This window comes from Heliangelus exortis, chromosome 12 (assembly GCF_036169615.1).
Source record: "Heliangelus exortis chromosome 12, bHelExo1.hap1, whole genome shotgun sequence".
In the NCBI taxonomy this organism is placed as follows: domain Eukaryota; kingdom Metazoa; phylum Chordata; class Aves; order Apodiformes; family Trochilidae; genus Heliangelus; species Heliangelus exortis.
In genome coordinates, this window is record NC_092433.1 from 10,850,257 (window position 1) to 10,872,138 (window position 21,882).

At 43.5% G+C, this 21,882-nt stretch overlaps 1 long non-coding RNA gene across 1 annotated transcript in view; it reads left to right on the forward strand.

The window, feature by feature from the left end:
- Nucleotides 1-6,056: 6,056 nt before the first annotated feature.
- LOC139801574 (uncharacterized) overlaps nucleotides 6,057-21,882 on the forward strand; it is a 105,175-nt gene continuing 89,349 nt past the window's right edge. The window contains exon 1 of the long non-coding RNA XR_011728240.1: nucleotides 6,057-6,606. This is a non-coding gene — a long non-coding RNA (uncharacterized lncRNA). The remainder of the gene's footprint in view (nucleotides 6,607-21,882) is intronic.

The window sequence follows — 21,882 nt, forward strand, 5'->3', positions numbered from 1 at the left end:
TCCTGGCTCATCTGGAATAAACTGCTCTGTGGCTCATCCAGAAGAAGATCCTTATTTCAGCACTGCCTCAGAACACGAGCTCTCCCAGCTCTCCCACAAACAGAGGGCTCCCAGGGGTGAAGTACAGAGCGCTGCCTCCTAATCCCAAGGAAAATAACAGGCACCAGCCTGATATAAAGTTTCCTGTGTTTATCTTAGTAGTAAGAGGCAAGATCAAAATCCTTGGAAAGGGGAACATCAACTGGGAGATGTGTTTCTCCCAGTCCTCCCCTTGGCTTTACAATACACAAATGTCATAATCTTCAGCAATTTAGCCCATTTCTCAGTTACATCTTTGCCATTCACTAGGGATTACAGCCAAGGATATTACCTCTCCACAGCTGTCAGTGAGTGCTGGACTGCCACTCCATCACATTGCCTCCCAGGTTATTTCCCAGTAGCATGCACAGTCCCAGTATTGGCTGTTGCCCTGACACCATGTGTCAGCCTTTGGGGCAGGGCAGTTTTGTCATGTCACACATGTCCTGGGGTAAGGTTGCCTGTGAGAAGATGGTTCACTCACACTGATCCTGCCTTGCCCTTCATACCATCTGCTTTCTGCAGTCTGAGTCTGGTTGAATATCAAACCCTGATGGGATGTTGGCACTGCTGAGCTGACTCTCCTAAATCCCTGACCCAGTGCTTTCTCATAACCCATCTGTGCTTCTGGTATGCAAACAAGGTCACATCAGGCTTTGTGGTGCCTTCTCCAACCCTGCCATAGTTAAACTCACAGAAAGTTTGTAGCTTTATTTAAGCCACCCTAAACTGCTGGTCGCTAATCACAGGCTGCAAATGTTGGTTTGGGATTGCAGCTGCTCAGAAACCCTATGCCTATATTGTTCTCTATTGGAAAAGGCTATGCAGTCAAAATCAAAATTTCTTAGGATCAATGAAATGTCAGCATCTCCTTCTACGGAAAAATCTGAATAGCAGTGAAAGAAAAATATGGTAATTCCTGTTTAGGAAATTTTAAAGTTTTAAAATTTTCAGTCCTTGTAGTAGTCCTTATTTAATTTTTTTGTTTTTATTTCGTATCTGCACAATTTGAGTTTTACATGCCTATAGAAATGCATAAAGTACAATATTATTCTATGCCAATAGCCCCTGTTACCACAGATGTGCTGCTGGAAATGTTCTAATGTTCTGCCATTCTTTTTTGCATCCCTTCATTAAAATCCCATGGGTAGATACTGCTTAGCACTAACAGAAATGTCTTAATTTTTTGGCACAGTGGTTCCTCTTTCTATAACAACATAAAATTTAAATTAAAAAAAATTCGGCTGGGCATGTTGCTTGGTGGACAGCTAGGAAATCGGATCTTTTCCTGTTCTGCACTAAAGCTAAATTTCCTAACATCTTGTTTTCCAGTTATGCAAATATTTTATTGACAGTGCATCCTAATCACTGCAGCAGGGATCTGTGGGAATTCATGGACTATTGCTAATGGACCCCAAAGACAGAACCAAGAAAACCAGGTACGTTGAGCAGACAATTGCATGTGATGTTTGGACTTCCCTCCTTTACCACACTTGAGAATTTCAGGTGGAGAAAGTTTTAAAATTGCTATTTCACACACTGTACTGGCAAAAGTCTGCCCCTACACCTACTGTAATTATAGTTTGCAGATTCCCTTTAGCATACTGATAAAATGGTTCTTGTTTCATTTGTACACATCTTTCTGTGCCCTGGGTAATTAATTTTTGCCTTTCCTCATGCCTCAGTTTCCTTTCTGGAAAAAAAAGATTTTCTGATCATTCACAGTAGATTTTGGAAAAGGCAGTTCATATTTACCAAGTGCACTGAACAGGAAAATAACTTGCTAGGGGAAAATTCTCACTGGAATAATTAATCTGATTTGTCCAGGGCCAATAAGGGTCTCAGTGCACAGCTTTTTCTTACGGAGCCTGAAGAGACAAGCATGAAACAGGGAAGGGCAAACAGCCTGTCTGTGCTCCCTGAGCTGCAGTGATTCTCTGGGAAGAGGCTCATTGAGTCTGCAGCTGCAAAGCTCTTGCAGATGGGGTTTGATGGAGACTGGTGTCTTGCATTACCCTGGGTGCCAGGCTGAATGGTAACACAGGCATTAAAGCTGGGAAGAAATCCTCTGCAGTGTTTTAAGCCTTCTTGTGTTGTACTTTTAGCAACAGGGAAGGGCCAAGGGATCCTTACAGTTATTGATCTGTAGTTAATAGTACAGTCAGTACTGTGTATTCACCCATCTACTCAACCACCAAGGTCTATATAATTCACATATCTCGAATAGATAGAGGGGTGAGAAATGGACAGAGATGTTTCTGAAGCTATCAGGCTTTACTTTGAGCCTGAAAGACTTGATGTGTTTTCCTCCAGTGCTGGGGCAGACACCCCAAGGATGGATAGCAGACTCTGCTGGGAGAACTGGCAGCTGCCTGGAGGGCCACAAGCAAGGGATGCCTGAGACTCCCCTGCCTGGCATGCTCCCTGGCCTCTGCTCTCCTTCAGGTCAGAGCTGTGGCTGAACAGTCTGTTTGTATGCAGAGACTCGACCCAAAACTCTGATTTGGCCTGCAAGCTAGTGGTTGCTTGCTTCTATCTCTTGACTAACATTTGCATGCATTAAAATAAATCACTTTTTATTTTCAAGGACAGTGATTAATCCACTGAGTGCTGCTGGTATTGCTCAAAGTGTATTAGCTGCTTAGCTCAGGAAAAAAGCAAAAGAATCTATGTTTAATGGCAAACGATGAGGTTTAAATAGATCCCAACTCCTTTAACATCTCCTGGTAATTAGTGACAAAGGCCCTTCTGCTCAAGTACAGCAAACATTTAACACCCACTTCCATTAGTATGAAATTCACTTACCAGCTTGGCCTCTGTCTGCCAGGCATGGGAGCTGTTGCAGCAGCCAGCAAGCATTCTCCTGAACCTCCAAACCCTCAGCGCTGAGAGGCACAGGCTCTCTCCTCTCCCAGTAGGATCAGCGAGGAAAATGTTTTCCTCATCCACTGCTTCGGTCTTGCTTAGGATAAAAGCTGATGAGTATCTCCCAGTGGGAACCATTGCTCCAAAACACTTGTGGGATTGTGGAGGTAAAGCTTCTTAAGTGGTTATCTAATGGAAGGGAAGTATTGAATGCCTAGAAGACTATAAAAACAAAGATGTGCCACTGTCCTGGGAATCTGTAAGCACCCTGATGGGGAGGGTGCTCTGCAAAACTATCACTCCCCACTTGTCCCATTCTTGCCCTGCTGGTGGCAGCTATCCCAAGTAATCAGCAAAATCCCACAATGCTTTTCCCACTCATGGGTAGAAGTTGCAGGGCTCTGCTTCATCCCTCCTGGTGCTCCAGTGCAGTGGTGGGAAGGGGCAATGTCCTCTGGCACCCAAGCCCATCAGTCACACTCAGCTGTCCCTGTGGAGCAGGGCGAGCCATGGAGCCATTAACAAAACAAATGATGGGGAGGTGTCCAAGCCTGAGTGTGCTCCTCTGCAGGCATTTATCTGGAACATGACAGACACAGATCCCTGATGACAGAGCACTTTAGCACCTGAATGAAAACACTGGGTTTTATTTCCAATTAATTAGTTGTTGGATTTCACAGACCTGTGTCCCAAACTTCCTTTTTATTCACTAGTGGATGCAGCCTGGATATGCAGAACATGGTAGGGTCTGGTCTCATGGAGCAAAGCTGGTGTTGTCATCCTCTTTGCCCCAGGCAGGGGATTCAGGCCCCTCTAGCAAACCTCCATCCTGTATTCCCATTCTGGTCTCTCTCAACTGCTCCAGAGTGAGGGCATTATCTGGGGATGATGTTTGGTTGACACTGAGTGCAGAATCACAGTCCTCTTTCTGGCTCTCCTCTCCCTCCATGTCAGAGTACAGGTGGCATTAGACGTGGAAGAGAATGCTGGAAAGTCTCCATCACTGGAAGTTTTTGGTTTTTTTTAAAAGAGGTGAGACAAACATCCATAGTTACTTATACTGAGTCACTTCTTCCATGGGATTGAGGTACTGATGAGATGGACTCTAAAGTGTCTTGTAGCTGGACTGTCCTTCTACCTTTACCTCAACCTCTCACTCCCTTCAGATCATTGTAACTAATTTGCAAGGTTTAATGTTCTCCTTTGCATTAGGGAGCTGTGCCTAATGAGGTCAGCCTGCACTGCTGTGTGCTTTCCATGTCAGTAATGACAGTGACAATAGGATCAGGCCTTTCATGAATAAAACTTTGTCCTTTCCAACCAGAGCCAGGCCAAACTCTCATTCATCCCCAGACTTTCAATCCAATTGCTTTTCTCCAGAAGTCATTTGCTAGCAAATACTGTGTGAACCTCTGAGTGTTTACCAACAACATCTATGTCCTAGAATAAAACCTACACATCAGACTGTTACATCTTTGTTGTCCAAAGGAGAGAAGGGCCTGGGGTTTTGTGTCTCATCTGAAAGACTTGTCCAGATGTGATGATGTGGGTGAAATTGTTGTTTTCTTGATGCACCCTACAAAAAGAGCTAGAGCAGAGCTCCTAGGAGAAAGCCCACTGGGGTATCTGCCTGTCACATCAAGGTGGTTTAATTTGGTTGCTTAAATCACCCAAGTGCCTCAGTCCATTCCTCAGTCCCTGCCCAAGGGCACACAGGAGCTAAGTCTTTCCACTGAAGCAGCATTCACTTCTCTTCCTCCTACAAATGAGCTTGAGCTGTCCTGATAATTAGTACTTCATCTTGGATGGCACAAAAAGGAAAGGGGGGAGGGGGCCCTCAGCCTTCACTGCTGGGCAGCCTCCCTGTTTCTTCTTATTAGCTGTGATAATGATGGGAGAGAATAAAAGGCCCAGAGCTGCTTCAGTCACCTCATTTCATCTGGTCTGAGATTCGAGTCACTCGAGTGTCAAGAGAGCTTTTTAATTTCCAACATCATTGCTGCCAGAAATTAAAAATAAACTGGGAGCAAACCCATCAGATTAGCCAATCATGCTGGAATTGCCTTTATTGTTATTGTAACTGTTGTTGTTATTATTATTATTTGATCAGCTTTGGAAGAATTAAAGCTATTCAGCAAATCAAAATATGTCTAGGATTTGAAAGGACTAGTATTAACTATTCTATAGTCTGTATTAGTGATGAGCTAATAGCCTGAAACATGCTCTGCTGGAATCTAGTTTAAATTAATGCTACCAGTTCATAAAAATTGCTTGTGTCTATATAACTTCCATCATGGCATCTCAAAACATTTAATTAGCTAAAGCCACTGGGTGAAGAACCCCCAGATGTAATCTAGCCAATATCTTGGTAGTTCTAAACAAAACCAGGAAAATTACTTGAAGCCACGGGGCTACATCCAGCAAAGCTGCTCCACTCCCACCATCGTCCACGGGCACCAGGATGGCAGAAAATCCTCTGGAGAATCCGGGAGTGACTCCCATTGGCACACTCAGCTGAGGGGAAGCTTCCTGCAGCTCAGGGGGAGCCAATGTGCAGCTCAGCCATGGGCAGGCCACAGCAGAGCCTGTGTGCTTTGCTCCCCTCTGGAGTTCAACCAACAGGACCCAACGCTCACTGGAGGCCCTCCTTAGTTTTATGGGTTGTTTCCCACACATGGAATGGGTCAGGGTCCTGGAATTAGCCCGAAATTAGGGCTTTTCCCCTGGCCCCCAACGCTGGGCACTCCCTGAGGCACCTCAGCCGTGAGGCAGCTCAGGGCCATTGGGGGTCTGGCGCCCGGTGCATGCCGGGAGTTGTCCTGCGCCTGGCACCTCTGGGAGGGGTGGACAAAGAGCCACAAATGGGTGATAAAAGTTGGTGACTGATCCCTTCCTCCACCTCCCTAAATGCCTGCCTGGCTCGGAGGATTCAGTCCAGAATTTCTCGATGCAAACAGCAAGTCCTCTCGGGCGGGAGCAGCCTCGCCCTGAGCTTCCCGCCTTCGCCCCATCCCAGGCTCCTCAGGGCCGGCGGAGACATTTTGGTGAGGGGAGGCCTTCCCTGCCAGCTCAGGGGGGAAAGGAAAAGCAGCTGAAGGAAAAGGACATTGAGAACAGCTGCTCATTCCCTCTGCTGCCATGGAGAAGAACCTTTTAAGTGTGTCAAGGCACAAATTCAGGGTAAGGGCTGTTACCCTTGTACAAATATTTACACAGCCCTGGTAACAGCTTCAAAGATTGGACCGTGCGTCCAGACTGGAATTACTCCTTGCAGTTTGGTGTTGCAGAGGTGGAGTGGAAAACATAGAACTGAAACGATACTTGAAAACAAGAGGCAAGGGATGCTACCCAACTTGCAGTACCCAATATCACAGGCTTGGTGTGTACTTACAGACATTCTGTTTTACCTAAAATTGTTACAAAAGTCAATGATGAAATGCACCTTCACCATAGAAAAGGGACTGCCCTCTGTGAAGACTGTCCCATGGAAATATCAGTGATACTGTTGAGACTGTGCTGTTGTACAGAGGGAGGGTGTAATTGTGACCTCCCTGCATGAGATGAAGTCTTCTAAACTTTGGATCTCTCACCAAGGAAGTCCTGGGTGCTATTCCTGACTCCCTGCTGCTGGCCTGTGCATCCACCTCTCCAGCCCTCAACAAGGTAATTACATAAATTAGGTGCTGCACCACATATTTTTGTGTCACAAAAAAAGCTATTACATTTTGTTAGGAAACATGGATTTCACATGGTGTTTCCCTTTAGTCTCAGTGGTACATTGTATTTCTCAGACTCTGGTGGCAGGGCTGCTTGAGAAGGAAACAGCAGATTATGTCACTTTAGAGCTTCATCAGATCTGTTTGAACAAGGTGGTACAGATTTAGCAATAGTGGCTTTAAGTTTTAGGTCCCCAGCCACAAGAAGGCTCAGGAAGACATGCTTCCAGCCTTATCCCCTTTTCCCATATGGATGTAACCACTCAGCATTTCACACTCCCACAGCACACTGAGAGGTGTGTGACCAAGCATCAGTATATTCCTCTAACATGATGAAAAAGCACCTTTGTCCTCAGATAAGAGATCCTAAATTTTTTACTGAAGTGAAATTTAGAATTACACATTCAGTTATTAAATGTGATTCCTAATTCATAGGTCATTCCGTGCTGATGGTATGGCTTTTGTAATTAATCAGGAAACAGCAATAAGCATGCATGATTCTTCTTCCTTCTAATTGCAAATATTAAACTATTTGCAAGCAAAATATTATTGACAAAATTGTGTGAGTCATTGAGGATAATAAATAGATTTAATGATCTGTGTAGATAATCATAAACAAAAAGAAAAACTAATAACATAAATGATTTCTTATTAATTATTTGCTCCATTCCAGTGCTTGCCAATACCTCATGGGAAATTTGAGGATCAGTTAGTTAAAGTTCAGATAATATTTTGAATAATGTTTCAGGAAAATAAAAATACTTGGTGTGAGCTGAAAGTTCTTCTGTGAATTTTTCTTGTTAAGTGGACTTTGTTAAATTTTTGCAGTCCATTTCATAATTGACCACTAACTTTGGATTTATAATCATTTGCTATGCAAATTTCCAAATGTTTAATGTCACCTTCATTTCACATACTAATCAGCTGTCTGCTTCACTGATTTGTGTGTATAGTTTTGACTTTAATGAAGATTTGAGTGTTTACATGAATAAACATTTGAGAGAATAAATTTAGTGTCCAGTCTCAAAAGTAGTATATTTTGAAACCAGAAGAGACCATTTGAATAATATATGTGTAAAACAGATCATTTAATACCTTCCTAGTACTTCTTGCAGCAAAGGGAATGACTTTTCCTGCCACACAGGTGAGTGCTATTGAATTCAATAACGTCTTGTTGAATAAGAGTGTATCTTTTTGAGCACATCCAGTCTCTATGAAAAGACTCCAGGTGATGATAAATGCATCCCTTTCCTTGTCAAAGTGTGCTAATGGTTGTTCTCCTTCGCTGGTGCAAAGTGAAGGTATAGTTCCTATTGAAAGTGGTTTTCAGTATCATTATTAGTTAGCTTTTCTTAGCCAAAAAAATAAAAAAATAAAAAAAATAATCAAAAGAATGCTCCTTTTAGCTCTCCATGACATTCACAGCTCCCACAGCAGACGGTCTAGTGAGTAAATATAAAGTAACAGACTTTCTAACCACACTATTTACTTGGTTCTTTGCTATGGCTCTGAATGAGCCATTAAGGACTGTTGTGTAAATACAGGATTATGGGCTCTTTAAACACATGCTATTCACTTGCTCTGCCGTTATGGGGATGTCTCACCAGCAGGCTCCTACTGACAGACTCTTTGTTAATCCTTCTTTCATAGGAAAGACAGCAATGGTTTTCTGCTGCTGGCTTTGCCATCCACCTGTGTAACTTAGAGTGCTAATTGGAGAGCATTGGCTCTTAGGCTGAGCACACACTGAATTTGTGGTCTGGGGTTAAAATGTTGCTGGCATGAGGGTTATATTTTGGCACCTACTCATGTGACTTCATTACACTTAAGCAAGTTCTTCATGTGCCTCTCCCAGTCTTTTCTGAGACTACTGGTGGATTTTTCTTCCAGTTAATATAAGGACAGGGGTCATTAGTAACTGCAGCGGTAGTGGATCAGGGGTTGGACTTGATGATCTCTGAGGCCCCTTCCAACCCAGCCAATTCTATGATTCTATGATTATTTCCAATCACCACAATACGGTGATTTTCTCATTCAGGAAGGGTCCCTGATACACGGAGTCCACATGCCACCATTCATTATAGGCTTCAAACCAGCTTACAACACTTTTGAGGAAATCCAAGACTGGAAGTTAAACAGGCTGCCCACTTGAGGTTGTGGAGTCTCCTGCTCTGGAGATGTTCAAAAGCCACTTGGGTGTGTTCCTGTGTGACCTGTTTCAAGTGATCCTGCCCTGGCAGGGGGGTTTGAACTCAATGACCTTTCAGGGTCTCTTAAAGCCCCTAACATTCTGTGATTCTGTGGTCAAAAAGCTTGTGTGGTGGTCAAAGTTATAATCAGCAGACCCGACTGGATTTTCTAGGATGCTGCATTTCTTTATTCAGTTATATCAAGTCAAATCAAGAAAAACTATTAAAAAAATAGAATCCTGGAAAACCAAATGCCCTCTGTAATCTTCTGGTCCTATTAATTTTCAAACATGCTACATTTTTATGAGATGTGCTACCATTTAGCCTGGAGCTATGGGACTTCACATCCTATCTGCAGCAGTGGAAAGACATCAGGTGACAAAGTGACAAGGAGGAACAGTTCCACACATCAAGGAGACCTGGAAGAGTTCCAGTCATTTGGAATGGTACAGGGAACACCATGTACCCCCAAAACAGTGGGAGGCCTTCTAATGTCTGACATTGCCAGTACCTTCTCAGCAAGGTCCCATGGTGGGGGAAGATGGAGAACTAAAAAGTCTGTGGCTTAGGAGTCTTCTTGTTTACTTCTTACTCCTTGGTAACTCTTTAGATAAAGCCAAGCTATGCATAATGTAAGAAATGGATTTAAAACCAGCCACCACCACCTGATACCATTGACTCTTTAATGCGTTGTGTTTTTTAAAAAATGAAACAGGGCAGGGGACACTGCACCACCACCTCAGTTTTCAACAAGTAACAAAGTCTTGTTGAATGGTACTCACAATGACTTTGGTAAAGGCTGGTAGTTGCTGACCTGCCAAGACTGACTCCTCTACAGGGTGCAGTCTTATATCCATCATTAACCAGACATGTAACAGGACACATAACAGGATATTATTACCATGGTGAAACACCCCTACTCAAATTTAGCCCCCACCCTCTGTTTATGTGAAGAGACCTATCAAGGACAACAGACAAGTGTGATAAGCATTGTAACTGGATCTCAGCTTCTGCTTTATAAATACTCTCTGTCTGCCAGTATGGTGTGATAGTTTTTTGACATTAGTTTGCTGTCACCCAACCTTGCCCAACTCAAAGTTGTAGCAAACCAGATAACTCATCTCTGTGTGTGGGTTGGACTTCACACACCAGGTACAGAACCCATTTTTGAGACAACAGTCTCTCAAGGATAAACAAAGCATCAGACCTCATCCTTAACCAAGATCTCAGAGAGCAGCAAGTTCCCATATCCTGTTTGCACTGGGAGCTGCAGGCTACGTGAGACCATGATAAAATACCTCCCATCACCTGAGTACAGCACTTCCACATCTCCCCTCCATTCCTGGAGCAGTGCTTAGTTTCCCAAGAGCAGGGCAAGATGCAGCTCAGCAGATCCATTTCCCTCCATTTCAGTGCTTCAAGTCCCATTTCAATAGGAATGTTAAGGCTTCTGCTTCACAGCATCCTCTCACATCTTAATAATAATCAGATACTGAGCTTCCAAAAAGACATGCTAAGTCTGAGCCTGGGGCTGGCTCCAAAGTCTACTGAACTCCAACGAAATATTAACAGTGATTTGGATTAGACACTCTATGGTTTGACAGACAAGAGAGAGGGGCTGATTGCTCCTTGCACTCCTATGGATGTAAATCATCTCAAATGGGAAGAGAGAATAAAGCTGTGATTTTCCTACTTTCTTTATCAGTCCCTTGAGCTGGTAAGTGACATTTCCTTCTCCTCAGGACAGCTAGGCCAGTCTGTGTCTCACCTGGGGATGTCTCCTGGTATCTTCTGCATGTGCCAAAATGGGAATAGCAGTAGAGGCCTTAGTGATTTTTATCTACTGTTGGCTGTAGGACCATGAACTAACTAGGAACCCTTGGTATTACACCTGGCTTTACCTGTGTCCAGAGAGGCCAATTTCTTTTATGACTCTAATATATCAAGGCTACAAATGCCAAGCCACGAAGGGACCTAATATTGCAGACAGCTTTGCTTAAAAGGTAGCAATTAATAATCCCGTTGCTTTTCCAATATCCTATTTAAGTTTCTGTGTCCTTTATTGTGTGTCCTTGGCAGATATTTTAAGGCTTTTGTCTTACAAGTCTTGAGATGCTTAGAGATTTGAGATCTCTGTGGCATGAAAATATATAAAGCCATAAGCTGAGAAATGGCACAGACCTTTCAAGTTAGTGGCTGTATAATCCATGTCAGCTGTTTGTGCTTCTTCCTCTATTTCTGGTGTCTGGGAGCATATAGGGAACATGGAATTCTTAAACTAATATCTTCCAGCTAGCTGAACATGGTGATGATATCTTGTCTTCCCTCCAGATGCTTTAAACAACCTGTCCAGGACTGGTGATGTTGCTGCACGGTCTGTCTGTGGAAAAGCCAGAGTCTTTTCTAGGATTTTATAAATAATTTAATCTTTCCTTAGGATGGGAACAGACACAGAATTATAATTATGAAATCTGAATTTTGATTAGGTGAGATAAAATTCTTACTTTCATGATACCTGCTAGAGGACTTCTACTGGCAATTATTAAAAATATTCAGGATGTCACTGTTACATGGCATCCTAAAGACAGTGAGGCCAGGTTTTGACTGATGCCAGGTATCTACCCCTGACAGCCAGAATCCCTCACAGGGCATAAGCATAGGGGCTGCAGCTGCAAGACATTACTTGGAGCTCCATGGAGAACTTGTTGGGAAGATACTGAAATCTCCCACTAATGCACTTGTTTGTTTAAAACTATTTCAGCCAGTTTTTTATTTTGTCAGTCTGTTTGTTCCCAGCAAGGATTTGGAATAGATCTGAAGTCTGGCTGGACTTTTCACTTTAGCTCAGTGACCTGGCAGGTTGGCATCTCAAGGAGTAAGCTTCTGATCAGCCAACTAACAGCATGCTTTGTGTCACAGGGAAACCTAACAACATCACATCAATTAAAAATATCTTTGTGGCTACACTGAAGTTCCATCACAAGATCTATTCAAGGCCTTGAACAGCTCATAAATTTTACAAGGGAGGAACAGCTGGAGTTGGCATCAGGGAGTGTGGTTGTTTTGGCTCGCAGATACAAATAATTCCCTAGTAATAAAAAAAAAAATTAAAAAACCTGCTACACACATACTAGTCTTGTGAACGTGTTTCTATTTTTTTTTTCTGTCCCTCTCTTGTGTACCCACTCCTGTGGGTATTTTCAGTCTGTTATAATTTTTTGAGAGGAAAATGTTTTTACTGTTTCCATTTTAAAAGGAAAAGGAAAAGAAAAGGTGATCTCTTTTTTTCCATTGTGTTCTAAATAATTTCTGACCCTAAGAAACAAATGCACACATGCACACAAAAAAAGCCATGGAAGCTTTGATCTACAGAAAAGAAAACTGACTGGTATTTAAAGCAGAAGGAAAATAAGGAAAGTTCTAAACACTTTACTGATAGAAAATAACATCTTTTGTCATTCTGAGCGCTGTGTTTGGAGCCTCAGAAGCAAAACTGTCTTTGTGGATAGGAAAAGTAAGAACCTACCTATTTTAGGAAGAAGTTAGAGGTGGCAAAAAATCCATTTTGAAGTGGCAAAAAATCCATTTTGAAGTATCACATACATTATTTGGAGACACCAATCCTTAGAGAGTAATTTTCCATTTTACTAGCTAGTAAGAATGTTGAAAAGAATGCATGACAAAATAAATTGCATCCCTGCTTGGGATGTGTTTCCACAGCCCTGTCTAGAGGATCCTTGTACCAGTGGATAAGTCAGGGAGCCACTACACAGACAAAGGGATCTGTCTGCACAAGGTAGAACTTGCCTTGCATACAGAGCTTCTTCCATCAGTGTGTCCTGAGCTGCAGGTTCCAAGTCACACAGGTGTTGTGCAAGACATAGAACTTCAGGGCCATCAAGTGACCCTCTTCTCTTCAGGTCTCCTGTCCTGGTACTTGCCAAGAAGCATAATGTGAGCCCAGCATCCCATCTTAGGTGCCAGCAGCTGATGCCTAGGGAACAGGATAGAGACCACATAATGAGCCTCCTTCAAATATTGCACCAGATTGTAGTTCAGTGAGTTTCTGAGCCCAAAGTGGCACCTCTCTGTTTAACAGCTCTTAGGGGATTGTGCTTCTCTGGATTCACCCAGGCCATCTTCTGCACCCATGTAAACTTTGAACATCCACAGGATCCATGTTCTGCAGGCTCAGCACCACAAGAAGAGACATTTGTTCTTCATATGTCAAATCTGCAACCTGATTGCTTAGTTCCTTGTACTAGACAAGAACTACTGACCCATATTCACCTCCTTCAAGTCACTGGGGATTTGGTCAATCAGATCTGGGGTTCCCTGCTCCCAGAGAACTTGACTTTTCAACACGATGTAAAAGCAGGAATCAATCTCAAACTGATGTGTTTCAGAAAGTCTTCAGAAAGCTGCTAGAGTTGAGTTGCTTTTGTCACCTGTTGCTGCAAGTCCTTCTGGAGCTCTCCTGCCCAAGAAAACACAGTTTAATTTTTATGTGGACAAGGCAGAATGCACAAAAGCAAACACAAATCTGGGGAGCAATGGACCCGGGACTATTGCAGATAACTGAAGGAGATTGGAGAAGGAAACAGATGTTTAGCACTCAAGGAAAGGGACAAGCAGTGGTTTATATTAAGGGCCCACATGATCCAATGGAAAGGTCTCCAAACTGGGTCTTCAGGACACCTGGGATCTCATCCCAGCAGTAACCCTGGCTGGCTGGGTTGTATTTTCCCTGGGTGCAATATAAAGAGGCTGATACTGATTCACCTTCAGAAAGTGCTTTGAAGGCTATGGATGAAAAGTGTAATGAAAAAGTTGAACAATATTAATGATTATGAAGCCAAAGGCTCTCCAAATAGAAGATGCTAAGAAGTACAAAGTGCTATTATATTTTTATTAAAAATGTTATAGCCAGGTACTCTCCTCCCTTTCACTGAAAGCGTCCAACTTCCTTCCTCACTGATGGAAATTGAATTACTTGCAGTGTTTTGTACTGAAATTTTTTATTATATTCTACAAAAAAGATACTAATAATATATATCAAATAATTAAATTGCCACTAGAAGGTGATAAGTCATGAATAGAACAAACAAAGAGAATAAAAGGGAAGAGGAATACAAAGAAATGTATTATATGACCAGCATATGGAATATTAAAAGGAATAAAGAAAACATAACCCTGATAATAAAGTCAGAGTAATGACTTTGACAGTTTATGTTCAAGGCACCATCTGGGCAAAGAAATGCTTTTTCAAATTGCTGGTGTAACTCTTGCCCTCCTGAGCTTCAGGGCAGAATTTTCCTCTGGTAGGCATTTTCAGAGATTCCCACTTCATTATGGCCAGCTGCTGCTCCTAAAGGTATTTTGTACCTACAAAGTTCAAGGAGTTCCACTTGTGTCTTTTTCTTTATCCTGCTTTTTCTTCTGGCAGTGGGGAAGGGCTGATGATTGTTGATGAGGGCTGGGATGATGGGATGGTGGACTGGTTGGAAGTTTAAGTTGTTATGTCTCAGGGAAAGGAAAGGTGGTGATCCTACTAATGGCTCATGCTAGAGGTGGCTTTTAGGGTCCTTCTGGGCAGGGTTCCTTTTAGGGTGCTTCTGGGCAGGCTGTGGAAGCAGCTGGCTCTGGGCTACTTCCATAGCTTTGACAGAGGCTGTTTTCATGGCATCTGTGAGAGCAACTTCAGGACAGTGCAAGTCTTCCTGACTGAAACCCTGCTGGGGTTCTGCCCTGTGAGCCAGGGCAGTAGGATACACAAGTTTTGTTCCCTCTTGCTGCATCCTGTCTAGCAGCAGTCCCTTAGTGCCTTGAAACAGTATTGCAAAGCTAATTTTCCAGTTCTTAGTCCTTTGCAGATGTTCCCATCAGGTTTGGATCCCTAGCTGACTGCTTTATGGCATATTTCTTGCTACTTTAGGCTTCTTAATCTTACTACTTTAGGCTTCTTAACCACAGCAGAAATCAGGCAGGAGGAGGGAGCTGGTATTAAGGATTATTCAGATAACGACAAGATGCATAAAGTCCCATTCACTGAGATGTTTTCATCGACACGTTTTCATCTGAAAGCTTAAGGAAGTGGCTAGAAGTAACCATCCAAGTGCTTCAGACAAGCCCTGTAACTCACCCAGGTTTATAAAGCAAATCAGTGGTAATGAGCAAAGTTTAGACTTCAGGTTTTTTGGATTCATTAGGATATTGTGTCATTGCTTGATAAGGGAATGTGAAGGGTGGGGTCCCTTTCAGGTGAGACAGTGCAAGGCTTAAAAAGCAAGCCAGACCTGGGATTTCCTGAAATCAGCTGCTGTGCTATTGAAAACTGAGAAGCAGAGGTAAGGCAGCAGTGCACACCAGCAGCAGTGCACACCAGAAGCAATGCACACCAGCTTTCTCTCAATGGCAGCCAGGGGGGGGGTGCTACAGTCTGGAGGGATGTGGTGGCAGGCAGTGATGTACCTTGGTGTCCCATGTCCCACAGGTGGCTTCACAAAGTGAAGGAGCAGCCGCTCCATTCACCTGAGTGTTGGGCCTCAGCCCTGCCAGCAGGTTTTCCCTTGATCAATTTGTGCTTGAGATTTGAGGCCAGGAGGATGAGAACCATGACAGAAACCATGGTTAACAGAACCATGACAGAAACCAGGAGAGGCAGCAGTGAGGGGTCATGGTAGCTGGACCAGACTGCAAGGCTTAACTTGGTTCTGGGGGACTGATGCAGATTTTTCCAACATAAATGCTGCAAGTGGCTGTTTGCCTAGACAGAACTTAAAAATAACAATCATTCCCAAGTGCAGCTTCTTACACTTGTGCTAAAATGTTATTTTGCCAGCATATGAGAAAGGCACAAAACATTCAGACTAGATGAGTTTCTCTTGGCCTCCACCCTGAGCTGAGCAAAATAAAAAGTCTGAAAGTTCTGGAACGCAAAGGAGAGAATAGCAAAGGGAAAAGAGGGAAGTAGCCTTCCCTAAAGTGCCTCTGAGGTATTTGGATCTTTGAAACCCATCTACTGAGGGGAGCTGTAGCCTTGGGAGGGAAGGAATGAATCTGTTTGTGCTTATACACTGTGCCTAATATCCAGAAACAGGAGGAGGTGAAAATATGTATGTAACAATATGAAAATATTTATGTAACGATTGCAAGCCCCAACGCACCATTTGTTGTCCTCATTACTGAGACTTCTTAGAACAATATACATCCCAGCACAGCCTTTGCTGAAATAAAGTGGGCTTTCAGTGGGCAACTGGAGGTGGGATGAGCCTGGACTCCCGGGCAGGAGGGGAGATATCAGCTGCTGAGTCCCCACTGCCATCGGATGCCTGTGTTCTCCATCCACTGTGCTGCCAGCAAGGCACCATCTGGCTCACACGTGACCTTGAAATTTCTCAAGGTCATTCATTGTCCAAGGAGGGGGATCATGAAGTGATGAGACCCCTGCAAGTAGGTCCTTCTGTAGGGTCTATCAGCAGAGTATGTAGCAGTGGTAGGAGACCCAGTGAGCCTGCTGGCCAGTGCTGCTGAAGAGCTGGGCAAAACTCATGCTGCCTCTGCAGCCTTCCTTACATCAGCAGGGCTCTCAGCAGATGGAGGCAACTGCTCTGCTAAGTTAGAATAAACGGTGCTTTTGATCAAATTCGGAGCAATTTCCCTTTAAGAGAATTCCCTTTAAAAAGAATAATAACCCTTTTTTTGAGACCTGAGTGTCTGCAGAATAAGCTGGGCTTGTTTTCACGTTTTAGCTGTGAAACAGTATCGGGCAGCACCATCTGATTCCTTTTCTTACAATTCTTTTGTGTCTTTCCTTTTGTAAGCAAAAATGAGCACATTCAGGCATGAGAGAAAGAAGTGAAATCAGATTGTATTGCATTTCTTTGGAATATATGGTGCAATGCAAGATTTTTTTCTCTCCTTAACTCCTGAAATTTCAGATAGCCTGAGAAAAAATACCAGCACAGACAAAAATTGAGGAATCAGCTTTCCATCTAAATGCTATTCTAAAAAATCCCATAAATGTAAGTAACCTTTTTATGCATTTCATTTTTTCTTCTTTTATCATTCCTCAGCTCTGCTTTCAGGTCTTCTATGCACTTCCAGAGGAGCCTGTGTCTTATGAAAGTGATGTTTTGTTAATGGAGACCATCAGCAGTTCTAACAGCAGGAACTAAACTGAGTTTTTCCTTCACCAGCACAGCTCTGCTAATTCACTTCAGTCTAAAGTAGAACTGAAATGATATTATTTCAGTAAACTGTAAATTTGTCCCAAAAAGCAGAACTTCAAGGGAAGTAAAACTGCTCAGGTTACATTGAGAAAATGATACAGGCTGAATAAAAGAGGAGGGCAAAACTGTAGGAAAGTGGGACACAATGCATTTCAGCACCTTCAAAGTGAAATAAATATTTTGAAATGCTGCAATGCTTGATTTTAAAGTTATTTTTAAGGGAAAAAATTGTGTCAAAATGGCATTTTCCATTTAAAAATGAATCCTCAAAAAGAGTTTTAAAGAAATAAGGGCAAAACATTCTACTTATTTGTTTCAGATGTGATGGGGCATTTCAAGTTAGCCCCCAAATGATCTTTTTCAGGGTATCAGGAGGAATCCTTCCTCCTGAAAATGCTCTGTTTTAATTTGACACATGCATTTTCTTTTCCCTGTGAAATTTTGGGATTTGCAACATGACAGAAAAACCACTTTTTATCCCTCCACCTGCCAGAGCTTTGCTTATCCAGCCCTCACACATGCACACCATTTCTAGAGGTTGCTGAAGCCTGGCCAAAATCATTCTCTGCTTCTCCATTCCCCAGCACTCCAGAGAGCTTTGCCAACATGGCACAGTGCCAGCCTGTGCTCTATTCTTCTCTTTCCCCATTCTTCAGTCCCTGGTAAGGCTGTTCCAGGAACCTCATTCCTGACCTGCTGCCCATTTATCCATTCTCAGATGATCCCATCCCATCACCTGCAGCCTGATTCCCCCTTGCAGATGTCATTTCCCACTCTCAGTCCCTCACTGTACCAAAAAGTGAATCTTCACAAGCAGCTCACTGGTGCTACAGCTGGATGGATGGTGCCACATTTGAGCTTCATTGGTTTTGTAGCATGGGGTTAAGATAAGACCCTTATGAAAACAAGGACCCCTTTGAATCTCATCTCTAAATGGAGTCTCTGGGCTTTGTTCCAGTTGCTGGACACATCCCCAGCCCCTTCCTGCCTCTCCTTCCAAAGGCATTGCACCTCTTCATACCTGCCAAAAAACCCATCCACTTTTCAAGTGTCTGCCAGCATTGCTCTGAGAGGTGAACAAGTTTCAGGATGGGGCAGCAGGCAACTCAGCTGCATCCGCAAAGATCCAGCTCAGTGCTGGTCTGAGAAACACTGGCTCATACACCCATCCTCAGCAGGGTGGAGGGTGTATGTGTGTGTGCATGAGAAGGTGAGATTATTCATGCTAATCATAGGCTAGGAGCTGCCTGTAGGATCTGTGACAGCATCAGAATTTTATCCATCCTCAATCTTTTTCTTAAGTGTCTCTATGCTGTAATGGTGCGGATGACTTTTTCTCCCTCTTTCCCTGGTTTGTTCTGGGGAGAAGGCAGGTATTTTATCCTTAGCAGCCAAAGTTTGGGGGGTTCACAGAAAGCCTGAAGTAATTTTTAAGCTGTAGAAGTTTTACAGAAATAGCCTTTTCCTTTCTTAGTAGAAAAGGAGTGTATTTTTCCAGCATAAAATAATTTTATCTCGACCCAGGAGGTACATCATGAGAGCCACTCCCCAGGTTTTCCCAGCTCTGATTATACAGTCTGGACATGAATCAGCCCAGCATGGCTTTTTACACCATGGCCTCTCTTGAGGTGGCAAAGGGCAGTACCTTAACTTCAGCACTGATGGAATTTTAAGGGTTTTAAGTGGTTTAAGTTTAAATGGTTTTAAGCAAGAGCATTAACAAGTGAGGAGGACTGCTCTGCCAGGCAGTGGGATCAAGGCTTGTTTCTACAGGCACTGGAGAGAGTAGCCATGCTGCACTCTTCTGTTTTTACCTATCCTTCCTTAGCTGGCTGCCCACAAATTGGTGGGGACTCCCTGGCTTTGGCTTTTCAGGACTGGCAAAATAAGAATCAGAGTCCCTTGTCAGACTGTCCCAGCCAAGTCCTGTCACTGCTTTATGCCTCAGTGTCCCGAAGGCAAAAAGGAACACAAGGACACCCGTGCCCCCTGGTGAAGTGAGGGAAAAAAGCTGTAGAAGTATCCGAATGAAAAATTAGTGAGAAAACACGTGAAAAGGATTATGAAACTCTATTATTACATCCTGTCCTCTATGCTAATTATTTTGTGTGATGCAAGGATTAAGTACCAGGCACTTTTTAAGCCCTTCATCCCGGGTTAGGGGATTTTGGTGCTCTTAGAATAACCATGTTCACCTCTGATCTGGTTTCTTCAGTGTGGTTCTTCACTCCTGCTCCCAATGAGAGGAGATGCATCCCAGCTCTAAGCTTTAACACAACTCATATATTCAGGAGCTGCTTCTGTGAGATTGCTACCCAAGATGAAAGAAATCTTTCAGGAACTAGTGAACCAGGGTGACTTTTGCAGAGCAAAGCAAAGCCCTGGAGATATTTGGGGGCTGCAGTGCATCAAATGCATCTTCATGCTGCTTCCCTGATCAGTAAATTCAGCTTTGCTAGCCTGCCTCTGAGCCTGGGGTGCTGCTGCTTGATGTTACCTGAATCCAGGCCACTCCCATGAAAATCTTGGATGTGAGTTAACACGGAAGTCATGGGTCTACCTTATGTTCTTTAATGGAGACTTGCTAAACCTGCCACGTGCTTTCATGCTGTCCTTTGGCAGGCAAAGATTTCTCTGGCTTCACAGAAGTGGACAAGAAAACAGCAACAGGTCAGGGAAAAGCCCTCCCCAGCTGGTCCCCTTCACAATAAAATGTTAAAAAGAAATCTTTCCTTTTAGTTTTTTAACAAGTGAGAGCCAGTCACAGTCCAGGAGAGAGAAGAGCTGTTTCTACACTCTCCCAAGCACCACAATCTTATTGTTCATGCAGCACTCAGTGTCCAAAATATCAAGGGGGCTGGCAAGGGCTGCTGGAGGCAACTTCTGCATGGAGCTCAGCAGCAGCAGAGCGTGAAGGAAGAGCAGCCCGTGCTGGGCAGCCAGGCAGAACACCCCAGCACACTCCTGACAGTGCCCTCCCTGCATCACCATCACAGGAGGGGAGGAAGGGATTTTTGTCAGCTGTGAATGCAAGGGCTGCATCTTCCTTCTGTCACCTGCATCCTTTGGTTGGGGCAGGGAGTGAGAGCTTATTTCCTGATGGCAAGGAGGGACTGATGGTGACTGCTGATCCAGGAATGTTACTTACTGTTTTTCCTGGAGTACCTGGAGGTGAATATTGTGTATGCAATGGTTTAATTGCAAATATGTGTAGATACTGCTGTTCTTCTGTCATCCTGGAGAACTGCTAAGGTAAATTGTTCTCAGACAGGCTGACTGCAATTAAGCAGTATTCTTCAGTATCAGATAAGAAGTTCTACAGAACTAAATAAATGCATAAATAATACTGGCATGACCAGAAGTTCTAGGCATTTTTGGACTTAGAAGACAAATGCTTAATTTAGTCCTGCAGTAAGTCCAGGTACATGCCCAAATTCAGCTGATTAGCCAATGTGGCAAACACTTAATCTATGGAGCAACAGAGACTGCATACTAAACAAAACAAACATACAATTGTGCATCTGTTCTGCAGATGGATTTGCACACCTCTAGTGCTCTGCAAGTCCTTTTGTGATACACCAGCTCCTGAACACACATGCAGAAGACATTGTCTGCTGCCAGCACCCCCAAGCCTGGGACTCAAAATAAGCTGTGGGAACCCCAGACTGGCGAGACTCTGCTCAAAATTCTGTGATGGTCTGTACCATACCCATTGGTGCCTTTAATCCTACACATGTGTAGGTCTGCACACAGAATTCTTTCTGTGCTTTTTAGAGAGCTGAACAAAATGGATGCAGTACAGTGGAGTGAAAATCTGACACTTTGGTATAGTGAACCTCTGTGAGTGCTTCTCCAAGTGTACAGGCACATGGCCTGTACCTTAACCCATCCTGAAGTGAAGCCACCTCAGGCCTGGGCTGAGAAAAGGTTTTTCCGTGTATTATGGTTCTGCACAAAAGTGTAGGACAGAAAATGAAGAATGTGCCTTCCATTTATCAACACCCGGTGTTACAAGGACTGTAGGAACAGTAGATGATGAAAGGACAGATTCATACATTCTAGGAACTGAATTCATCTCTGGAAATAGGCAAAGGAAGGCGGCTTAAAACCAAACCTTGTTTCAAAATTTAAGCTTGAATCAAATGTCCGCTCAGTTATTTTCCACTTTCATGAATTTTCTTACCCTGTCTCTTACTTCTAGTGCTCTCTGAAGCACAAAAAAAGCAGTGAAAGCCAGTGAACAATAGTGCCAGGAGCTGTGCCTTTCCAGCCTCTTGACCAAGTCTTTTGAAAAACTTCAGCAAGAATGGTGCTCAGCAAAGCCTTTGCAAAGGCTGTGTTTAACTCCAAGTCCACTGGGGTAGGATGGAGGAACTTAGTAAATCCTACAGTACAGGAGGAACCAAACTTGTAACCTGAGGAGATCCTCATCAGCAAGCTGCAGCAGTTTGATTAAATCCTTCCAAGCAGCCAGAGATAGTAACACCCTGAATAGAGCTTCCTAATTTCATTTCCCCAGTGTCATGGAGCAGGTATATTTCCATACACAGGTGCAGGACCTTTGCTGCACTGGTATTAATAATCAGTAGAGAGAAAGGCAGAGCTTACCCTATGAGTCACTGAAAATTTGGGAGTTGAATTCAAGAGACATCAAATCCTGCTCAATAGAGCTTCTTCAGGGGTACAGAGAACAGGCTGAGTATGATTGATGGCATTGCTGACCAAATGGAGAATGGTGATTTATGGACAAGCCACTGTCGAAGCCCTGCATGTTATCCTGGAGAAAAATAAATGGGTTCAGTT